General features: G+C 38.6%; 1 long non-coding RNA gene across 1 annotated transcript; it reads left to right on the top strand.

Moving 5' to 3' along the window:
- The first annotated feature begins 1,213 nt into the window (after nt 1-1,213).
- LOC120539049 lies at nt 1,214-21,781 on the top strand. Its single transcript, XR_005635548.1, has 7 exons — nt 1,214-1,580; nt 7,475-7,498; nt 8,688-8,711; nt 11,268-11,291; nt 14,717-14,740; nt 19,564-19,588; nt 19,966-21,781. It is a non-coding gene; the product is annotated as an uncharacterized LOC120539049 (long non-coding RNA).
- Nucleotides 21,782-23,887: the final 2,106 nt, after the last annotated feature.

Raw genomic sequence — 23,887 nt, 5'->3', positions numbered from 1 at the left:
AGACACATGACAAATGTTTGTTCATCTAACTACTATAGTATATAAAATCTATAGGAAGGTAAATACTAAACAGAACTTATTCACCCTATCATTGTAAATGTTTATCAATTTTAGCTATTAAAAGGATGCAGTAAATCCATTAGTATCCCAGTAAGAAACCATGAATATGTCTTCAGAAGATGAGATCTCTAGTGAGAGTGAGATAAGAGAGAAAGAGCCTGCTGCAATGAGTGAGGCCCCTAGCAATTAGAAGCCTGATTAGCCACTGTAGCCATGGGCATTCTCTTTTAGCTCTACTGGCTGAGATGGTTGTTCTGTAATCAAAATCTGTGGTGGGTCTAAAAGTTAAGTATAATTTGTAAGTGGCTCTTCACCAATTCCAGCAATATCAAGATCCCAGTCACTAATAATGTGAATTCACAGGTAAATTCTCATAACAGCAAAGCTACAGTGTGTTCCTTTAAATGGTCTATATTATATTTTAATAAATCAGAAGTTAAAACAAGAAATATGTGAGAACTGTCCAGGATATGTATGATGGAGTGAGGGCTCGAGTTAAAAGCAGTGTTGGGTTAACAGACAAGATTCCAGTTAGAAGAGGTCTGCACCAGGGATCTTCTTTTAAGTGCTTACTCCTTTGATCTAGTTATGGATGCGTTGATTCATGGGATAAAAGACCAGTGCCCCTGGTGTATGTTTTTTGCTGTTGGCATTGTGTTGTGTAGCACCAGAAAAGAGGAATTGAATAGGTAGATGAAAGAATGGAGAAGGGCTTTAGAAGACAGAGGGTTGAAGATAAATAGAAACAAGATAGAATACATAAGGTTTAATGATGATCAGGATTGAGAAGTTAGCCTGCAGGGAGTGCTATTGAAAAGAGTGGATCAGTTTAAATATCTAGGATCAATGGTTGCCCAAGATAGAGAATTACACACAAAGAGAGATATGCAGAGATAACCCATGTAGTCTAGTATGGATGGAACAATTGGAACAATGTATTTGGAGTATTGTGTATTCAAAGAATTAAGGTGAAGGTTAAAGGTAAGTTTTTTAAGACCAACAATAATGTATGGAGCTGGGACATGGGCAGTAAAGGGAGTGCAGGAGAAGAAGCTGGACTTGACTGAAATAAGAATGTTAAGATGGATGTGTGGAGTTACAAAAAAAAAAAAAGTACTGGAAGGTAGGTTGAAGTGGTATGGACATGTGATGAGGAAAAGCAATGAATATGTGGGCAAAAGGGTGAAGACAAAGAGAGGGAAGCCAAAGAGGAAGTGGATGGATAAAGTAGAAGAACATCTGAAGAAATAGGGTTTGACTGGAAAAAAGGTGCAGGACCAAGCTGTTTGGAGATGGTTGATCAAGCACATCGACCTCACATAGCAGTGGTAAAAAGATAAAGAGGAAGAAGAAGTTAAAACATATTATTTGTATAACATAGAAAATATTAGAGTGTGACCATTTTTTACACTTAACTTCTCAATGTCAACAATACATAGACGTTATGGCCAAGATTTAAAAAAGAACAACTACTTTGTTTCTGTTTATCTTTGCAGAAGAAGTGACTGAAGTGAAAGAAGGTAAGAAGGAACTTTATGGCACCAATACTTTGTAATACTGTACTTTACACCTCATTCCATTTTTATCACCTATGGATCCAAATCCAAGTAAAATCTGATATAGTCTGGGGATGAGTTCTCTGGGCTTTGTCTTCTATTGCAATGATGTACAGTTCACCCGCCTCAGTATCAGCAGAATGGCAACTAAATATGTTCATGAGAAAAACATTTGTTATTACCATGATAAAAGAAAAACTTAAATGTTTTGTTTTACTGTAACTGGAAAACTTTTTATCCATATTATTTTACTTACAGACATCATTACTGAAGGAAATGAAGGAAAAAATCTTGTTATCTTTTCATTTTGCATCATTCTTGTTTTACAGGCGTACTATAGATCATGTAACATGTGCAACATTAGGTTCAGACGTGGTCTGAAAGACACACATTACAATTAGATGACCATACTCCCAGTGTCTGAAAGAGAAAACGAATGAAGAAATTAGATGTTACTGTTTAGGGAGTCTGGAATTACCTCTTTAGATATGCTGTCCTGTATTTAAATGGAGGGAAACATCAGTATCCTATCTTTAGCAGAAGGGTTTAATCTGCTATGAACTGACTCATGATTTTAATTATTTCCAACTATTTCCAGGCTTCTAAAAATAACTTGAGTATGTTTTTCAATGTTTCTGAGGCCAATAAATCAAGCAATTATATTCCTGTTTATTGCCTCATTTTTTAAACATTTTAAAATATGATTTACATTCTCTCATGGCATTGTCACAAATTGAATGACTTCAAAGTAAAACGAGAAGGAAAAAGTGTTAGAAAGTTCAAAAAGAAAGTAGAAACAAAAACAAAATGCAAAATCTAACAAAAGAAATTCTAACAAAACAGAATTCAGTTCCCACCTGAAAGAAAGAGAGGAGAGTCAAAAGCATTGGAAAAAATAGTTAATAAAAAAAAAAAATGAATGCTAGTTGTAAATGTTATTACTTAAATTTTGCCATATTTGAACAGATCCTAACTAAGCGAGACTTTGACTTTTTCGAGTTTCAAACAGTATTGAACATCAGTTACCAATGACTTATAAAATGTGGGTTGGGATTCTCCCAGTTAAGCAACATAAGTCTACATGCTGTAGTGTGGTATAGCACTTACAATCAATTTGTCTTTTTCCACTTTAAGCCATTCTGGGAGTTCACCAATCATAGCTGCTAATGGCTTTGGAGTGATTTTGACACTGACTGTTTGACAAGCATTCAAAAATTTTTGTCCAAAATAATGTTAATGATGATGCACTCCCAAAACATGTGGCCCAGTGAGGCTGGAGCTAGATTGCAACACTCACAGGTTGGATCTTGCCCTGGATACATTTTGGACAAATTTAAACAACACAGATTTGATCAATGAAAGATTTAATGTTGAATTATAGAATACTTTCCACATATAGACTACAGTATATTTAATTCATGGCTACCTTACACTCTTTTTCTGAGATATTACTTGAAATATCCTTTTCTCACCAAACCCTAGGATCTTTTAATGAAAGATTCTGAGAATTTTTTTTTATATACTGTTGAGATGCTGTCTGAGTCTTCTAGACTGATCAGTATTTTTCTGTCATAGCAATAAGAGGGTGGTGTGGAAAACTGGGTAGGTGTCTTTTAGCAAAATTTATCATTTCAAAGTAGTGGAAAAACTGTTGTTGGGAAGTTACATTTGAAGGGTATAAAATTATCTGTTTTAATCTCAGATATTTTCCAAAGATTAAACATTGTGAACATTTTAAAGCGAGTTGAAAAAGGTGATTGTCATGTGGAATAACAACAGATAAGCGCTCTGCCTTGAAGTGCGTCCTGCATTGGTTCCATATTCTAAGTAATTGGTGGGCAGTTGGATTACTGGTATTTTGACAAACATTAATATTTACTGGGGTACAAAGCAGGGCATATAAAGAAGTACAGCAAGATTTTATTTCCATTGCTGACCAGACTGGTGTAAATGTATTAATTTGTGCCAATTTTTAGGTCTTTATAGTGATTATATTTGCACCCTATTAATAAAATTGAAAGTACGGTAGTGCTATTCTACCTTCTGCTTTATGTCTTTGTAGAGTCAACTTTTGAATGTGTGGACATCTCTACTCTGTCTCTATAAATTAGGTTATAATTGGGTCTAGTTTGTTAAAGAACAATATATAAATGTATACAGGAATGCACTGAAATAAGAATAGAAGCCTGTGAAGCATGTCCATTTTGACATTATTGATTCTACTTGTTGTCATGAGGTAGAGGGTAGACCATCTGTTTACATCTTGTTTGTTTTTTCCCATGCTGATAGCAACATTGCGTTGAAAATTATCTTTATATTTACTTGTGATGTTATACCTCTAGATGAAATGAACATATTGATGGCCAGTCTATTATGGTATGCTAGACAGTTCACTGGGAAAAAATGCTTTTTTTCAAATTGATTTTAAGTTCAGATGTCTTTTGAAATACTGCTAGTGCATTTAGGACTAATGGTAACTAGAAGATTGTTTTAATGCTGGCACCAAACATTCCTAGTCATCCAAGATTCACTCAGTCAGTCATTTCCCAACCCGCTATATACTAACACAGGGTCATGGGGGTCTGTTGGAGCCAATCCCAGCCAGCACAGGGTGCAAGGCAGGAACAAATCCCTGGGCAGGGCGTCAGCCCACCGCAGTCATCCAAGATTGGATTCACAAATTTAAATAAAACCTTTGTGTCATTTCATAGTATTTGTTTTACATTTACTGGTTACAACTATATTTTTTTCAATCCTCTGATTGTGGTTTACACATTTTGTTTCTTGGCTTTAGTTACATTTATGCTAGCTTTGTCTTGCATATAATTTAAAATAGCGTAGTCTTGTGAAATAGTAGAACTTACAGAAAAAAAGATGTGTTTCGCTTTATCTGTCTATTCATTTCAATCTTTTCCACCATTTAGCTCTTATATAAGTGAAATTTTTTTTTATTTATTAAATAGAATTATCAAAGGTTCTATATTGCTGTCAAGGCTTCTAACCTGCACTCCAATATAATAATTGATTCAATTAGAAAAGGATATGCAATCTACAATGCAAGAGAGAAAATGTGAGACTTAGTGCGTGATCTGAACATTAACAATAACTGAACATCGCAGGATAAGAAAGGGAATGAACAGTGACTGCAAGGATAAATGAGTATTAACTGAGAACTGCTTAAAAAGTCTTTAGAGGACTGAGAAGGCCAGCATATGAGGATCCGAAAAATCTGGTACAGAATAACCAATGATGGTAGCAGTTTCATAAATAAGTAGTGGGCTTTTAATGATAATGGTATCTGGCAAGAAATCTGAGTGTTGAAATCAACAGAGCGGTAGTAGCATTCATTCTTTGACGGTTGCTGTTTTAAGATTGGATTGACTAGAAAAATAGGTGAACATGAAATATTCAAAACTGTCCATGTTGGCTAACATGTGCTAAACTGCAGATGTTGACCACACTTCATATCTCTGTTTAAATTAAAGTTATAAACGCAAAGTCAGACTGATGTTATGGCATGTATGTGTGTCAAGAAATGCTACTGGGGATGAATTATACCTAAAGTATGGCAAAAATTGAAAACCAAAAGTTAACTTTTCTGAGCACTGACATTTGTTCTTCTAAACTGGAGGGTTTAAATGGAATTGTCATGAAAGAACTGTGTAGAGTCCTTCATCAAAATACTTCAATACAGCCTGAGACAACATGCCAAGAATATGTCAAAATAAAAGAGCATGTCAAAACTAGAATACTAAAAATTACACTTTAGAAGAACAATTGCTTACAAATTGAATCCATACAAAGAACTGAAAGGCAAACTGTGACAACACAAAAAGTAAAAAATGCACCACAATTATGAAACAAGTTGCATTATCGTGATATTCCCCACTACTTGCCCTTTACCTAGGGGTAAATGTACGCATCAGATTCGTTACTAGGCTGATCTACTGTTGCACCTTAAGATTAACACACGCATAGATAGCTATAGGCATACCTGCAGAAACTCAACAGTGCCCAATGAATGACAAAAACACAGCTGGTTAACCTCTGACACTTTAAACCACACAAGTGTCTTAGGAATAACACATCCTGTCACTCTCTCAGCACTTCAAGAGACTTACGTATTATCGGCACAAACATCATACAATGATTTAAAGATATCTCAGACCTAAATATTACTTTTGGTCTACAAGAATACATTTAAACATGCAAAGGCTCAGCATCCTTGACTATAGGCCATTTATCAGTCAAGAATGCCTTACTTTATGTACTGTTCCCTACTTTTGGGTGGAGCTCTCACCCTCAGCCCTTTATAAACCTCGCAGCACAGAGGTAATGGCAAATCTCCGGCTGCACCAAGTGCTCAAAGCAATCTACCTTATTACTTTAATCACTCTAGACATTAAGACAAAGCATAGAAAGTTAAAAGCAGCATGGTATTTATTACAGGAATTATAATAATACCAGTGGAGCAAAGAATAATAGAAAATAGAACTGATAGTAAAGTCTGGATACATACAGTCTTTAGAAAAAGCTTATGAAAAGTTAAAGATGACAAGGATGAATGTCGCAGGCAGCTTGAGATCGTAGCTGTTCATGAGATGCTTTTCTGATGATCAGATGGAAACAGCCGCATGTTGCCGCCGCACTCTTCTGACATTGCTCTGTTCCCTTCTCCGGATGTCTTTGTCCCTTCTTCTTACTCCCTCCTTCTTATATCGCTCCTCAGAGAAGGAATATTTATTCTAAAATTCTACCAGGGGGTTTTGCAAGATGTGATTGTTAGATATTCTGATTGGCTGACTGTCAATATGATGAATGAATTCACTGTCCGTTTTCCCAAACAAAACTTTTTTGATGTTGCCTGAGGTGTCATCATGTCTTCACTTCCCAGGCTGTAAAATAATTTAGCTACTTTTGTCCCAGATGCCCAAGTTATAAACTAATCAATAGCCTTAGGCACCAGCATGTCTTCCTTTCTTTATTGGAACAGCTGTTTTAAAAGTCATGTACAACTAGGAAGAGGATATGCTTTGATGTGTCCTGAATGTAGTTCAACTAAAAAAGATTACAATATGCAAGCTTTTGAGCCATCTCAGGCCCCTTTTTCAGGCAACATGTAATACAGAAATTGGAGTTCCTTGTATTTATGGGACCTGAGTAAATTCATTCTCTGACCAGAGACCACATCAAATGCGGCAACACAGATGTTCTTTTAGCAGCGCATTTCAAAAGCCATGGACATGGTGAGAGGGACTTTAAAGTCACAGTACTTATGGGCAACTTCAGAACACAGCAAGAGAGAAAAGAATGGGAAGTCAAACTCATGTTAAAATTTAACACAGTACAACATGGTGTGAATAGAGACAAGAGTTTTATAGGCAGATATGAGGATCGTTTGCATCTCTCGGACTGACCCAGACAACCTGACTACAGATCCACATTGTACTGAAAAACTCATCAGAAACTTCAAAAGACTTTGTTGCACAGTTATCTTATCCAAAGATCTTGACTATACATTGTTCTCCTCTCTTGCTAAATGAATCTTAGCCTGAAGAGGTCTATTCATTTTTTACATTTAAGATGTCTCACTTGAAGGTTTCCAATGTTGTATCTGTCCAATTTCTGTATTACATCTTTCCTGAAGAAGGGGCCTGAGTTACCTCAGAAGCTTGCATATTGTAATCTTTTTTAGTTAGCCAATAAAAAGTGTCATTTTACTTGACTTCTCATTGTATTCATATTGGCTAACACAGTACAACACCCTAGTACTAGAGAAATGGAGTAAGTTCTGTTTCACTGCTATTTGTGATGAAATGAACAAGATCGTTTATTCATTTTCTTTGTTATTATTACAGAGGAGGTTACAGAGGTGACCGAAGGTAAGTACGATGTATTTCCCATTTCAATCAGACTCAACAAAGACACTGTAGATCATTGATGAGCAGTACGCAATGATCACATAAGGGGATTAAAAACATCTAGGCTTCAAATAGTGCCATATTTTATAGGTGATTCCACCCTAGCAGTTTGTATCAATTTTGAAGATTATTTTACTCAGTCTACTTGTAGCTTTGAAAATGGAATCACACAGATCAATAAGTAAAGGGACCTGTGGCCATGGTTTTGACATCCTACAAAATAGCTTTTAGAGCACATGAATGTTCATTTGCTACCTACGCATTACCTGAAGTGCATCAACAGTCCACATTAGGAATGCTGGCGTCCTCCTACCTTACACATGGGATGGCAGTCATACTCCAGATCACAATGCACTGCTTCATTCATACTGTGGTACATGGTGGCACTTGGACCACTGAGTCTGATATAAGACTCTACATGTCTCTGTAAATGCCTGTGCTCCACAGGACTATTAGGAAGAAATGTTAGGCTCGTCCCTTGACAAACATGTTTGTTTTCACACATTTGCCTTTGCTCATCAGTTTTACATGTGCTGTGGACATTTTAGGTCAACTTTAAAAATAATGATGCTTTTTGAAACAGCCAAAGTTCTCAAAGCCTGGAGAAAGGAAATACAGAATGCCATATTTCAAGTTTTATTTTTCACTCAGTATAATGTTTCTAGTGAATAAGGGAAGTATAAGATCTGTTACATGCCCTGAAGTAAAATGCCATGCATTCAAAATGTATGATAAAACTAAAAAAAAAAAAATGAGTGACTATATGTTTTACCGTGGAAACTAGAGAATAAAGAGGAAGAAAATGAAAAATTAAATACTAGTGTGTGACTCGGAGATCCTCTGTGTTTAATTATCTAATCATTTTAGACTATGTTTTCAAATTTCAGTTCCAGTGATGAAACAAAGCTATAAATTTTCAAAAAGAATGAATAGCATATTCCCATTGTTCTTTCTCATTCTCTATTCATTAGAGAAACAGTGAGGTATCCCAAAGTTCATGAAAACTGTCATTGCAGACATGCTGAAAGCAAGTTCTACACGTGTGTCATCTTTGGTTGAGTTTTGGTTTGAATGTGTAGACATTTAATTATACAAAGAAAATAAGCAGTCACTCAACACCATATTAATATTTATATTTTTCCCCCAACAGAAGAAGTTACTGAAGTAAAAGAAGGTGAGAATAGTTCTATGGTATACTGAAGCTTTTCTTCCTCTGTATGAATTCATCAAATGTCAGTAGCATTTTAATATCAGATAATTTATTTATTTAGTCAAACCTTAAAACCAGTTAATTTTACATCCTGTAGACAGATGTGCAGATAAAGGGTAAATAAAAGACATTGCTGTTGGTGAGACAATTAAGAATACAGCTTAAGGGAAATTTGCTTTAGTCAGAAAGGTAGCTGCTGAAGGTCTGCCTTTGAAAAGTCATTCATTTATAGTGAGGTAATATATAACCTGAAAGCAATCCATCACACTTAAAAAGTAAATCTCTGCCACCATATTATCTCTCTATATATATATATAAAATCCAACATCTGTCAGCTTTTCATGACAGAACTACTTAACAGATTTAGATCTGTTTTTTTCTATACTTTGCTTGAAGATTTGGTTTGATTTTGCGACTTATCTTATTGCGCTCAGAATCACAGTTTGCTTGTGGTACCGAATTATTGGAGCGAATCAGAGAGAGATGCAGCGGGCCGAGGAGAGGGGGGTGAGGCCCTCCTCACTCATGCACCAACCTCAGGGCGTATCTTGCATCCACTTAGCTAGCGAATGAGAGAACTACTTAATGGATTTAGAACAGGTTTTTTTCTAGAATTTGCTTGAACATAGATCATAGTTCGCTTGCAGGAGTGATATATTCGGGATTATCCAAGACAGAGGCTGTGGGCTGAGGGGAGGGGGAAGCATGAAGTCAGGAATAGGAGTAGGGCCCTCCTCACTATTCTGTTTCACTTCTATGCGAGCGAAGCCGCGGGGGACAGCTAGTTAAGAATAAAGGAATGATCAAAATATATAAATTCTGAAAAATTATAAATATTTGGTATCATTTTCCTAATCATGTTCTTTATTTTTTCCTATTTTGCTTAACTTGCCCACAAGGTCTTGAAACATGGGAATGTCATAAAAAATGGTGAACCTGACTTATATAAGCAACCTCACAAATGGGCAGACACATGCATTTTACACATTCATTCACTGTTTGTCTGAATTCTTTTATTACACAGGAGGGCTGTGGTGAATCACAGCCTGTGCTCGGTACAATCTGACAAATGGCAGTCCTGGGTGGGATGCCTGTCCACACGCAATCAGCTTATCATGCAGGTCTTTGGATGTGGGAGGATTCATTTGAGAAATGATATGGCAGAATGTGCACAGATTTGAAACTGGCTCTTTGAGGAAGCCACTGTGATGTCTTGTCACACTAAATAAGTACAATAAAACACTATAATTATTTATTTTATGCTACCTTTGTTTTACTTTTTTGTATGCCTCCATTCCTGTGTACATGTAAAGAAATTAATTTGTATGTATTGTATACTAGGAGGCTTTGCCTCCAACCCCCTGGCCAACGCTTGCTGGCTCTTGCTAGCCTCTTTGCGGTTCTGCCACTTATGTATGGGGATGTTCATGTACAATTTAAACAATCCACGTGACACAAACTGCCCATGATTACATTTCATTTCTTTCTCTGTATTAAATAAAACGACTTTTTCGAATGTTTGGCTCTGAGATTTGTTCATTGCCTTTGCAAAAGCTATTCTAATGGGGAACTATTAACATTTTAATACAAATGGCATATCACGATCTCCTTTGTTCTCTAATGTTATCTCCTGAAGATGTACTACATTACCTTTCTTGTCTACACCCTTCTTCCTACAGTAATTTGTGTGGTAGAATGCCGGATGGTGTTAACGGTTGTAGATAATCTTCATGATATTGTAAGATGTTGTTTTTATCTTTCGCACAATCACCACCAACTGTTTCAGCATAGTCTATTGGTACGCATTTAATCATTTTGCAAATTCGTTATAAATAAATTCGTTTGACTCCCTCGTTTTTAGGTGCTAGGATTTGCCTCTGTACTCATTTTTTTTTGTTGTTAACCCTTCTTGATGAAATTCTTCAATAAGATTTGGACACAACACGTCTTCTTTAAATGGGAACTAAAAGTGAGGAAAACATTAAAATTTATACGAGCTGAGAAAACAGGAAGTGTTTCTGACAAAAACATTCACAAGACTGAGAGGTGAGAGTACCCTGGTCTTGTTTGAAAATGGTTGCTAGGAGGGTGTGACTTTGAAAAACATCATGGCAATATTCTCGTCTGATCTCCTAAAAAGTCTCATTGTGTCAAAAAGATTTTTTTATATAATAGAGAGATGTGTGTGGAGATTATTGATATTCATTATACATGTACATTAACTATCAAACAGTCAATCTTTACGTCACCACTATTAACATCATAATGTGTTTCACATGCCCAACACGATTGTAAAAGAGTACAGTGTAACAAGCACACAGAGAGTTGATACAAGAACTACAACACTGTTAGATCCCAGGAGAATCCTGGAAGTATTCCTAGATTTTCACAAGTGTCAGTAGGAGCTATACAAATCCTGGGATGTTGCTATGTGCTTTACAAGCACAACTAATGTGTACATATACAGTACAAACAATTTGCTGCATTGACTCAACAATTTTTTTTCTCTTCTGCCCACAGAGGAAGTTACAGAAGCGACACAGGGTAAGATTTTTAAAGATCTATTTTGTGTTTGTGACTTTCCACTTATATCATTTTTACTCATTTTGGCAACAAATGTACTAATTTCAGAAAGCTGCCAGAAATAAATGAATGTGCAGAAACTTTGCAATTTACTTTGTAAAAAATGTGTCATTCAAATGATAACATCATTTTAAATAACACCCTGGCATTTCTCCAAATCCAAAATAATGCTCAGGACCGGAGATGAAAAATCCATTTATTCTAAATAGAGAACACACAAATGGGAAAAGTGAGAGCAAAACTTATAAAGGAACAATTGAAGAAAACAAACCTTGATCACCCTTTGGGCCTATTATATACAACCTGGTATCTCTCACTGACAGGTAGGCTGGCAGACATACTCGTCTGCCACTAAACCTCACTCCTTTTACAGTCCTCATTTCTCCTTCTCTCATGCCCTTCACTTTTCCTCATTCCATAACTGAGGTAGGCACACATCTTTCAGCTGAATTCTGCTTTAAAACCCCTTCTGTGGACACTTTTGGGCTGATGGGCCACTCACATTGGCTACAAAGACATCAGACTTGGTAACAATCTCCATGTAGCACCAGCTTAAAAAGCATTACTTGGAGGTCATCACAAATCGGTCAGCATGATGTTATCAACGGAAGAGGATTGTAACAATCACTGAGTAATATGGTGCTAACCGGAAATAATAATAAGAAAGTGACATAATAAAGTCATAGCTGTAAAAAAAATAAATCTAAAAACAAATAAAAGTGAAGCTAAAATCAAAATTCAAAGCTCCAGAAAAAATAGCAAACCTCAAGGAAAACAATGTTCTGTCCAAAAACATAGTAAAACAAAACCAAATCATAACACCACCAGTTTTAATGCTGTCTTTTCACTGGTGTGCTTATCTTTTACTGGTCACGTGATGCTATGAAGTACATTGTGATGTCACTTTCTTTTCCTATGTCTTTGTGTAGTATGATACAAATGCAATAAACAAATGTTCTGCTTAGAGAATTTTATCTCTGGAACTGGTTATTGCCTCCAGTTAATTTTATTTTGTCTTTGACATTTTGATCTTTTGCGTGTTTACTCTTATTTTTATCTCCTGACCCATTTTCTCTAAAAGAAAAAAAACATGATGCTTGTTCTTTGGGTTGTGGAATTTTAATCAGGGCAAAATAGCTTCCCTGCTACCTATTTCCATAAAGGGACAGGACAGGACATGACAGCACAATCACAGTCCAGCCTTTTAGAGATTGTGTGCTGCTCCCTGTTACCTGGCCAAGAGATTATTATCCTCTCTTCAGTCTTCCCTCATGTTATCCTTAAAAGAGAAATCAAGTCTGAATTTGTCCACCAAATGACCATATGCTTACACCTATCAGCCCCAAGGCCTGTGGTTCCTTGCCAGTCCACCATTCTTTTTCTCTCTCCAAGTAGAGGAAAGGTGCTTACAGCCTTAGCTCTTTTCCTTGCTAATAGTGTTCTGTTCTCATGTTCTCCTAAGCCCCCTTTAACTCACTCTTTTGCCCTTGAATTTACACCTTCAACAACATCACAAATGACAAGGCCTTTCTATTCCGTTGTTGATCAATATCTCCCCTCATGAAGAATTACAACCTCATTGCCAGTGTGGTGCCATGTCTTCCATAGATTTTCTGTTGAACAGCTGGTCTTCACTTTACATGTGTAAACCCACTACATCTTCCAATAGAAACACAAAGACTTCTACTAACACAGTTATCATATAGCTCTGGAGAACTGAAGACCCCTGACTACCAGAGCTGCACTTACTCTATATTACTAAACGTCATTTTGTGTCATATAAACTAATCAAATCCCTCAAAAATTAAGATAAGTCATATAAAACATGCACAAGTATTTTGAGGTTTAACAGTAAAATACTTAAATACATGAAGTAGGCTAAGGCTCAACAGCTTTAATAGACAACAGAGTCCAGTTCATGTAATATAAAAATGGCATTGAATGATGCCCTGTGGTTATTTGTTGGCTGTGCAGGGTCTAATGTTAATTGTAGTTCAATTTTTCTCAAACATAACATTTTTGAAAGAAGTACCCAATGGAGAGTTATAGTCTAAACTTAAAATTGTTGGTTGGTTTGGACCATGATGGGTAGCAAGTCTTTAGCTTTCCCAATAAATGATAGCATTTGAGAAATACTGAACTATTACAATCCGCAGATAATGCAGCTTTGATGACATTTCTAGCATAATGTAAACACTAAGGACATATTTATATATACACACAGAGCGGCACATAATTCCTGTTATCAGTTGTTCTAGATAAGGGACTTTGTTTTTATTTTTATTGGTAACTTACATGTACCTCAAGCAGCAGGTGTCCAAGCGACTAGTGTATGTGCACCTCTCCCCAAAATTTGACAAGCTGGTCTGAAGCAGCTGTTGGACAAGTAAAACATCTAAAAAAAGTGTATGTAGAATAATAAACTAATCCATAATTGAAATCATAAAATAGTTTTTTTCTTATTTTAAGTATCTGGTAGTTGAGTCATGACAACTAGACTTCTTTCTTGTTAGGTAGATACGTTTCACTGCTCATCCAAGCAGCTTCATCAGTCCAAGTCTTCGAAGCTAAGATCATTTCACCTGGATGACTGAGAATCTTCACAGACTTATTTTAAGATTGATGAATTGGGCAATTCACCAATTTTCACTTTTCAATGAGAGACTTTAGTTGCACAAAGGTGTACAGTACACTGTTTATAAGATATCATAGTGAAAAACTGAACTTTCCCAACAGATTTTCTTAAAGAATAAGTGTGTCAAAATTCAACAAAACCATTCCATTGGGAGCCGAGTTGTTTCATGCAGAAAGACAAATGGACAGAAAGACAGACAGACAGACAGACAGACAGACAGACAGACAGACAGGGCCAGTAGGTGCTTTTTGCATTATAAGGGAAACCACCCAAAAAGGATGCATTCAATAAAATAAGCTGCTTCAGGGCTGCAGATGTGACAGGTTTGATATAGTGGAAGCCTGGGCTGCTGTGTTCACCTTCTCTGACTAAACTGAGACTACTAAAAGCCCTTTTTATTGTAAAAGAATTTCAAGGGTGTTCTTGATAAAATGATAAGTAATTGAGCCCTTCCATGGAGGACCTTTATGTGCTACCAACAAGGTATTCCTAAATACATTGAAGGTATTTGTGGCAGGCAGAGCAAAGCATTTGTGTCATTGTTTTTTTAAAACATAGTCTTGTACATGTTGAATTGAGTTAATGTTTGATTTTGGCAAGTGAACAAGCTTTACAAATGCAAGTAATGATTTCCACAAAGTAGGCATCATAAAACTGAGTGGTGTTGAATTGCGAAATGGCTCTGAATATAATGCAGGCTCATCCATAGACTACTACAATTTTCACTAATATGTGTTTGTTCTCCCTACAGAGGAAGTTACTGAAGTGACTCAAGGTGAGGTTTTTTGATATTTTTAGTATGCGCACCAACAAAAAAAAAATCTTCACCTTCCTTTATTTATGTTTATTTATTTAGTTATGTTTGCTTCACTATTACTATATGTTTTACTGTTGTAATTATTGTTTTGGAATATTTAAAACCATTTATGTTGTAGGTAAACTACACTTAAGGTGGTCTGGAATTAAAGAAGGAAATACAGCTTACCTAAGATTTCTCTAAGCTCCCTGGCTGTCCCATTGTACACTGGGCTGTTTTCATGACATATATTGCAAAAATGTTATTACTGATAATAACATAATACTTTATTTCAAGATGATGCTAAGCTTAACATGACAAAAAATAGTCATAGAATTTGTCATTTTCCAAGATAAATTCCTATCGCTCTACCAAAGCCCTGTATTTTCACTTAAAAATCTGAAAGATGGAACCACCAGTACCTCAACCTATTTGTACAAGTTGCTGATAACACACAGTTCCTTTTGAGGCACGCGTATTGCTAGAGTTATGTCCTGGGTATGATGTTAAACTGCATCTGGCCCTGCAAGTGGTCCTCCACCTTGCAGGAAAATCATGGGGGTTGGTGGCAGGATTGGCACTCCACCCACTGTAAAAAAACTTCACAAAGCTCTGAGACGACAGAAAGGACTCCTTTTTGCTCTCTGTGGGAGTAGCTCTGCTGCAGCCGCCCATAGAAAGGCTGCTCGCATCATGAAGGGGATGGGGGAAAGCCCTTAGGAACCCCATCCCCGGAAGAGTCAAAACCGTTGGACAGTCAATGGGGTAAGGTCTGTTGGGGATCGGAACTGGTGTGGTACTAAGGTGTTGCCTGCTGCACGGCAGCACTCGGGTCCCAATTTGAGGTGGCCCATACAGGTAGGAGCATGGAATGTCTTGTCTCTCCGGCAAGATGATCATCTTCCTCTGCTGTCAAAGGAGCTGCGTAAACTCCGCATTTCAGTGGCAACTCTCTCTGAGGTGCGCAGACCGGGGACTGGCCAGATCTCTGTAGGTGGACACACCTTTGATTGGTCTGGTCGGTCTGATGGCTGTCATACTCGGGGAGTAGCTTTTGCTGTAGCAGATTGGCTTCTTCTGATGGTGTCCGATATCACTCCTTTCAACAAGCGTATCATGAGACTCAGATTACGGCACTCCCTGGGTGCCTTGTCTGTTGTCTCAGTGTATGCACCAATCGTGGTGAGTGATGTCTCGGTGGTGGAGACATTTTATTCACAGCTTCGCTTGGTGGTTGATAGGTGCCTAAGAGGTGACACTCCTCTGGTCATGAGTGACTTCAATGCAGCCACTGGCACTGACAGAGCTGGCTATGAGGATTGTCTCGGTCTGGTGACCATGGTGAAAGTGGCTCCATGTTCCTTGACTTTGCAAAAGGTCAGGGGCTGCGAATCGCTGGATCCTGGTTGCAGCGCCCAGAACCGCATCGTTGGACTTGGTACTCCGATAATGGTGATGCGGTGAAGGAGATCGATTTCATCTACGTGGGCAGACACTGGAGGCTCTTGCAAAACTGCAGGGTATACAGAAGTGCCCAGTTTGTGAATTCTGACCACAGACTTGTTGATGCTACTCTTAGGATCCAGCTTAGGTTCAGTAGATTACCACCTACTAGGAAAATGAGCCTGGACTTGGCCAGACTCCAAGAACTGGCTGTTTCTAATGAGTTTGCATGCAGTTTGTGTGAGGAACTTGCAGATTTGGTTATGACTGCCGATCCTAATGTGATGTGGGAGACATTCCGTGACAAGACCCTGAAGGTTGCTGAGGGTTGTGTTGGTGTTACCGGTGTTCCCAGAAGGAGATGTTTCATCTCGCAGGGCACCCTGGATATCATCGAGTGGAGTCGCAGTGCACGGCTCAATGGCAACTCTGGTCTGTACCAGGAACTGAGAAGGACGGCTGCGAGGGCTCTAAGAGCAGATAAAGAGGAGTTTGTTAGAGGAATCTGTGAGCAAGTGACACACCATCTGTGGTCTAGTGACTCACGTCCTACTTACAGAGGAATCAAAGCATTACGCACATCTAAATCTGTTCCTCGGAGAGTCTCAGTCAGGGCAGCTGATGGAACGGTCCTTACGGATGACACTGCAGTTGTGACCTGTTGGGCTGGCTACTTTGAGCAGTTGTTCAAAGCTGATCCACCGGCTAGGACGTTGGATATCTTGGGTCCATGGTTCTTGGGGCTGATCGTCCAATTAGCTGTGAACCACCCAATCTCACTGAAATTGCACAGGTGGGGAACCAGCCTAGGCTGCAGGGATCTGTGGTATCCGGGGTGAACTTCTCCAGGTTGGTGGTAAGGCTGCCCTCATGCGGAATCTTTGCTTCCATTTGGGAGACTGGCATTATCCCAACTGACTGGAAAACGGGACTTGTTGTCCCTAAATGAAAAGGCAAGGGTGATCACCTGGATTGCAGCAACTACAGGGGGATAACACTGCTCTCAGTGTCGGGTAAGGTCCTTGCTAAGGTTGCCCTCAATAGGATCGTGATCACTTGCTCACCTACCAGTGACCGGAACAGTCTGCTATTACACCTAAGAAGTTTACCATTGACTGCATCCTGGCACTGAGGGTTCTCATGGAGCACAAACGTGAATATCAGCAGAGTTTCTTTGCAGCCTTTGTCGATTTTCACAAGGCGTTTGACTCAGTTCATTGAGTTGCCCTATGGGACATCCTGAGGGTTCGCGGGATCCCCTCAAGGTTGCTGGATATCATGGCCGGCCTGTACACTGGTACTGTGAGTGCTGTGCAGGATGGAAACAAAACCTCTGCATTTTTTCCAGTTGATTCTGGGGTTTGTCAGGGGTGTGTTCTTGCTCCTATTCTGTACAATGATTGTATGGTCTGGGTGTTGGGCAAGGTCATGGGGTCCAGCGGCTGTAGGGCATCTGTTGCTGAAGAGAGATTCATGGTTTTTGACTTTGCTGACGATGCTGTGATCTTCGCGGAGTCAATGGTGGCTCTGATCGGGGCTCTCAAGAGACTGAGCTAGGTGTCTGAGTGTCTGGCCTTTTGAGTGTCCTGGATAAAAACCAAGATCCAGACCTTTAATGACCTCTTGGGCAAAGCCATCAGCAGTGTCTGTTTGCGGAGAGAGTGTCAACCTTGTTGAGAGGTTTACTTACCTTGACAGTGACATTCATGTCTCTGGTGACTCTTCCTATGAAGTCAGTAGACAGAATGGAAGATCATGGGGTGTCATGAGGTCGCTGGAAAGGGGTGTGTGGCACTCCCGATATCTATGCAAAAGGATGAAGGTCCAAGTCTTTAGATTCCAGGTGCTTCCTACATTGCTATATGGTTGCGAGTCATGGACGCTATCCAGTGACCGGAGATGAAGACTGGACTCCTCTACTACTGTGTCTCTTTGGGAAATCCTTGGGTACTGTTGGTTTGACTTTGTGTTGCATGAGCAGTTGCTCATGGAGTCCCGAATGAGGCACATTACCTGCATTGTGAGGGAGCGTCAGTTACGGCACTAGGGCCATGTGGTGCGTTTCCCCGGGGGTAATCCAGCTCATAAGATCCTCATTGTTAGAGACCCAAGTGGCTGGACCAGGCCAAGGGGTCGCCTACGTAACACCTGGCTGCAGCAGATAGGGGGTCTGGAGGATGGGACTGGACCATGCGTCTGCCTGGGGGGTTGCAAACCGTGATCCCAAGTTGTTTCATCATGTAATGGGTGCAGCAACGCACTGTACCAGTGCATGCTCCCCAACTTGACTTGACTTGTATTGGTAGGATGCTCGCTTCTGCATCATCGTACGTTGTTACTGTGTTTCGAACACTAATCTCCCAAATTTCACATTCGCAAATGGAAATTTAGCCATAATATTCCATCTTTCGATTCCTTTTTATTTTCTCGTATGTAAAGTATAGGGAAAGGATTGGAATCTTCCAAAAATTCCATTCCAAGATTTTGATGAATCTTGACGTTTAAAACCTCCCTGAGTCCGAAAATACCATTTTTGGAATTATGTCTGAGTGTCTTTGTGTGTGTGTGTATGTAAACACGATAACTAGAGTATGCTTTCATTTAGGTCAACCAAATTTTTGCACACAAGTATTGGGTACAAAATGTAGATTTTTATCAACTTTTGGGCTATTTCCGCTAACCAGAAGTGGTAGTTTTATTCATGCAGCTGCAGAGTCTGATTTATTCAACTTTATGTTTCTAATAATTGTTCGATATATTATTAATTTGATTTGTTGTTGATGGTTCTTTAATGTACATGATATAAAAATAAAATCATTGCTTAAATAGCTGGCCCCTCATAATCTTGAATTATATTAAGTGAGTTTGAGAATGCTATGTTAAACACCTCCAAAATAAATCTGCTTCATTACCACTGAACATTGGTCTGTCACTAAGTTTATTCCAAATTAGGAAATGCATACGCTGCAGTGACTTGGTCCATAAAGACCGTGCTTGGGTGGTAATCAAATCTTACTGTGTAAGTGATCATTTTGGATGGGGTAATTCCTTCAATATCTTAGTTATGAAAGTTGCACATTGTAACGTTTATTAAGTTCTATCTGAAAAACAAACGTCTGAATGAGATCAAGCCTCATGTCTGGTGCCACACAACGTTCTTAAGAATTCCAGTCAAGAACAAGATTTTATAAGCCACTGGTTTCTACCATTTTACCATTTCTTTATTCCTCCTTAGAGTCCTGAACAATTTTACATTGCTGTGTATCTCTGATCAATCTTGAACACTACTTCTCATTGACAACTCACAGTTTACATGCACTTTTAAATATGGTTACATATATTTTCATCTTTGTCCACAGAGGGGGTTTCAGAAGAGACTTAAGGGTAAGATAAAACTCTCTTTCTGGACATTTTACCAGACATACTTTAGCTCATGTGGAATTCACCTTTCTTGGAAATCACATAGAAAGGCTGCACTGTAGGTGTTCCTATTTATTCCCTCAGTGCTCCACGTGCTTTCTTTTCAGCCATTTGTGCTAAAGATGTTTTTGTTAACTGTTTTTTGTGTCAACCGATGCAAAAAATGACAATCTGTACTGACTTGCCAAAGTTTATATTCACACATTTTATTGTAAAGGCATGTTTAAATTTGTGGCTTTTAGGTATATTCTTTAATGTATTTGTTATTTGAGTTAAGTCATATTGGTCATATGTTACATTTAAAATTTTATCCTATCCTCCTTTTGTTTTTTCTCTTGAAGACTAACAGACTTAGACACAACACTTTGACGCTGGCCTGAAGAATCACCCCAGTGACTGGACTTGCGACTGTTTCGAACTGATAGGACACACTCACTTCCAAAGGAACTCTCTGAAGACTTTTGAAATAATGGAGAATCATTGTGGAAAATGGTTTTCATTATTATTTGAAAAACATATACCCACAGCTCAAATTCTCTTCTGTCTCCTGGGAATGTTTTGGAAATTACTGTTTTGAAGACATGGAGCATTGTATATTTTAAAATTCATTATAACATTCATAAAAGTGGATTTTCCTAGCACTTGGACCCCAGCTCAGTTTCTGGTCATTTTCTATGTAGAATATGCAGGTCGATTGACTTCTGTACTTGAACATTGGACTCTGGATAAGAGTGAATGTTTGACATATAAGCTACTGTACAGAAGAGCTGAGAAGCATCTTATTACAGCACCTTTTTGAAAGGTCAGGCACTTAGATCTTCTGGTTTAAGGATTCAGTATTGAAAATGAAAAGTGTTCCCATTACAGTACATTTAAAACAGGTTGTGTCCAGCATGCTTGGCATGGCACACCCCACCTTATATAGAATGGCTGACTTGGCAGTTACTTATTAATTGTAATCAGGAATTATTTAAGAGTCATTCACCCCCAAATTACTTTTGACAGTTCCTAAAATCTCATTTTCCTTACCAAAACCCTAAAGTAGCCAATGATTAAACCAGAGGTGGGTAAGCGGCCCACCTACCTTTGTCATTGGCCCATCCTATAACTTTGCTTTTTCATTTTTTTTTCTTCAAATAAAAATTAGCATATATTGTATATAATGCTGGTCAAAGCCCATTTGTAGCCCTAGATGGGATTAACGTGTGTCAGATCTTGTTAAAATCCATGGTGTATGCATAAAGGGGTGCCATCGATGTTGCCCCTCATTGCCTATAGCAGGTAGTCAGTATTAGTAGACTTGGATGAGCTTCAAAAGCACTAACGTGCCTATTGGTGTACAGAGTGTGGGCATTTATACTTTCATAAACTGGGCCTATTCAATATTATCAGAGTTTGAAGTCCAGAGCTCCTTTGTGTTAACTCAGTTCTCCCCCTCAGTGTCTGGAGTGTGTGCCCCTTAACTTGCGTAAATTACACTCCTCAAATGACGGAGCACTAGGCGACAACCTATGTCTCCTAATGGATCGACTGGCTCTGACTGCATATTGCACTTTCACTGTAATACACATCTCCTTTGATTAAAATATCTTACAGAGCAAAATTACCAGTGGTAGCTTTATCACCACAAAAGTTCATGTAACTCTTACAAAAAATATTTTGAAAAGCGCATATTTGAATGGCAATTATACAGCGTAACAATGTTTATAAAATAAGAGTGACTTAAAATGTTGCCAATCACAGCTACTCAGACGTGTCTTTAACAGGAGGCTATGGCTGCATTCCATTTACCTCAGATATTGGAGCACAAAAAAGGTTTTCCAGGATGTGTCAATATTGATTTTCCAAATGTTGTACTAGAACATGGTCAACTCGGGTGTGATGCCATTCGCAGCTCCGACATCTGACTTGCAAGGTAAATGGAATGCAGTTTTACATATTTGGAGTTACTTAGCCGTCCCATTGAGTTGATTTGTATGATTTACTGTTGTTGTTTAAAAAGAATGAACTGTTTGCAAATCATGAGTTACCTTTGAGTTGGGTCTTGTTGGAAGGAAATGCAAATGAGGTCTTAACAAAGAGCCGTTTTATGTTTTACCAGTAACGGCGTACTGCACGATAACATGCAGTGAATATACTTGACTTGAGCATTCCTAGTTTTCATCCTCTTTCTCTGTCTCTGTTTAGCATTCGTTCACTCAGAGGTTGATGTACTTGCTGCTTCCTGAGCAGCTCTTCTTTTCTCCACCCTAGCGGCTCGCTGCTTCTCTTCTTTCTTTGGCATCTTTTCACGTTAAAACTGATTAAGTCAGTGTTTGTGTTGCAATTATTTAGTATGTTTTCCTTAATTTTTCAGTTAAGCTGGCACTTAAGTCTTCAACCTGCCTCAAGAATGATTTATGATATGAAGAGGTAGGGGAAGTGACTGCTAAGGTGGTAGGGAATGAGAACGACGCCTGTACGTATTCGCTGCACGGCCGTTCTGCTGGCCACGGCTGAGATTTGATTCAACAATAAAAAAAAAGAGGAATAACCTCGGAGGTCAATCATCACCCCGACAGTGGATACTAGAGGTCACGTAGTATATGTGTACCAAATTTCAGGTCAATAGGTCAAACAGTTTGAGAGCTACAGGAGATTTAAAATCCAGGAGAGACAAACGAACAGCCACGGTAGCGTATAATATAAGATTAGCGAGATTAACAAACATGAAGTGCAAAATGTTTCAAGAGTCTAAAGTAGGTAGTAAAAATTTAAGTGAAGCATCAACGGCGAGTAGAAATCCTGCGGCTAGCTGTGTTCACTTTAACGATGAGTGTCCAGGAAAAAGATACAACCACCCAGCCGCCAAAAGCTTGGCAACGGCCAGATTACGGATTTGTTGGATATCCACGAGCCACCAATTCAATTGTTATTAAAGTTTCCAACATCTGTTATAGCCGGTAAGACAAGAAGCCAATAGTATCACAGGAGGAATATGGCATATCAAAAGAGGTGATTTTTGTAATAATCTAGTTAAGGACAGATTCACTTGTGTATTCGGAGACGCACGTATCATATATGCATACACAAATTGCAAGGAATTACAAAGCAGTAATCTGAATGTTTGCTGTTATATTCGAACATTTGAACACTCTAGACGAGAACAGGCCATTCAGCCCAACAAAGCTTGCCAGTCCTATCCACTTATTTCTTATTTCTACACTGGTCAAAATTAGAACCAATATTACTTGGCCGTTTGTGCCTTGCAATGGGTTGATATGTTCAAAGTACGTATTAAAAAAAGGTAGGCAGTCAATTTACTTCACCAATTGTAAGTGGGTTTAAATTACTGTTGTTAAAAAACATTTAAACTGGAAGTGCAAAAAAAGTCATTGAATTCCTGAACTTTTTTTTTTAAATATATATATACAGTATATATATATATATATATAAGTATATTAGTATATTTAACAGTAATAAAAATGACATTAGGCCCACTCATGACAAATTTAGACCCGCCCTCTATTGGACTTAACTAAATCAAAAACCACATAACCACATTTTGAATAAACGAAGCACTTTAAACACCTCATAGGTAAAATACTGAATTATAAAGAGGCTTTGGCCTCCTGTGACAAAGTGCTTGAATAAGAAAATTCAGAAAATGGGATTTGTGAGTAGCCTGGTGTGAAAAAGGCATAGAGCTGAGCACTCAGTGAACTTTATTCCAATGGAGGGCACACATTTTAAATGTCCTTAGGCAGTAATGAAAGAAAAAGAAATACTCTTGAAATGCTGTGAAAAAAGAATTCACACATCTCAGCTCTCAGCCTCTCCAGCACACCTTTGTCTGGGCATGGTCGTAATGAGACGAGAGATGGTGTCCTGGAGGATCTCCTCCCAGATCTGGACCAGGGCATCAATGAGCTCCTGCACAGTCTGAGATGCAACCTGGCAGCGTCGGATGGACCGAAACATAATGTCCCAGAGGTGTTCTATTGGATTTAGGTCAGCTCATCCTGTCCCTTCTTGCCCAAAGGAGTAGATACCTGTCCTGATGATGGGTTAAGGACCTTCTACGGCCCTGTCCACCTCTCCTAGAGTAACTGCCTGTCTCCTGGAATCTCCTCCATGCCCTTGAGACTGTGCTCGGAGACACAGCAAACCTTCTGGCAATGGCACGTATTGATGTGCCATCCTGGAGAAGTTGGACTACCTGTGCATCCTCTGTAGGGTCCAGGTATCGCCTCATGATGACACTGACCGTAGCTAAATGCAAAA

This window comes from Polypterus senegalus, chromosome 11 (assembly GCF_016835505.1).
Source record: "Polypterus senegalus isolate Bchr_013 chromosome 11, ASM1683550v1, whole genome shotgun sequence".
NCBI classification, from domain to species: Eukaryota; Metazoa; Chordata; class Cladistia; order Polypteriformes; family Polypteridae; genus Polypterus; species Polypterus senegalus.
The sequence above is the reverse complement of the archived record's forward strand: the minus strand, read 5'-3'. Positions and strand labels throughout refer to the sequence as shown.